This window comes from Gavialis gangeticus, unplaced genomic scaffold, assembly GCF_001723915.1.
Source record: "Gavialis gangeticus isolate Ggan-Ray unplaced genomic scaffold, GavGan_comp1, whole genome shotgun sequence".
Lineage (NCBI taxonomy): Eukaryota > Metazoa > Chordata > Crocodylia > Gavialidae > Gavialis > Gavialis gangeticus.
Genome location: NW_017728960.1, coordinates 437,761 through 438,594, shown reverse-complemented (window position 1 = coordinate 438,594; position 834 = coordinate 437,761).

Sequence of the window (834 nt, the reverse complement as noted above, 5' to 3'; positions counted from 1 at the left end):
CTCCCCTCCCCTCCCCTCCCCGCCTCTCATCCCATCCCTCTCTTTTGTTGTGATGGGAAGGGGGGCTGGGGGTGCCTGGAAGCAGGCAAACTTGAGGCTAGGGTAGTCTGGCCAGCCCCCTCACACCCTCCAGGCTTCAGGGACCGGCCCCCCTCCCACCCCTTCCAAGCCTCCCCAGGCTGGTGACTTCTTTCTTGCATTGTGTCTGGGAAAGTTGCCTCCTGTCCGCTCCAAGTGGCCCCACTCTCTGGCTCTGGGATGAATAATGGCCACTGCAGGGGAGGGAAGTGGACCCCCTCTCTTGATGCCTTCATCCCCCCCACACCTTCTCCACCCCCCACTGTTTCCTTGCCCAGAAACAAAGTATTTGTGCCTGTGTTGGGGAAGGGGGAGGGGGGCAGGGCAATCCATCCCCAGCACCCCCCAGCTGGGGTAGCCTGGGGGTCACCCACCCTTGGGCGAGATGGGGAGAGGGCCTGGCGCGGGTGCGTGGCGGGGGTCCGGGGTCCATAGGAATGTGCGTGCGCTCTCCTGGCCCCTTACAGCTCCGGGGATCCAGAGCCCCTTTTATTGATTTCTGCAATAGGCTTCAAGACAAGATGGGGGTGGAGTGACCCCAACTTCCCCACCGTGGGCTTGGGGAGAGGAAAGAGAAGGTGGAACAGGAGGGAGAAGGGGGGAAAAAAATCCCCTTTGTTGGGCTGAGGGCTGGAAGTGGAAGGGGGTGTGGTTGAGCAGCGGTGGTGATGGGGGAGGTGAGTGCCTGAAGGCCTAGGAAGGATTCAAATAACAGATTAATGAAAGTTGAACTGTTTTGGGGATCATGTGACTCAG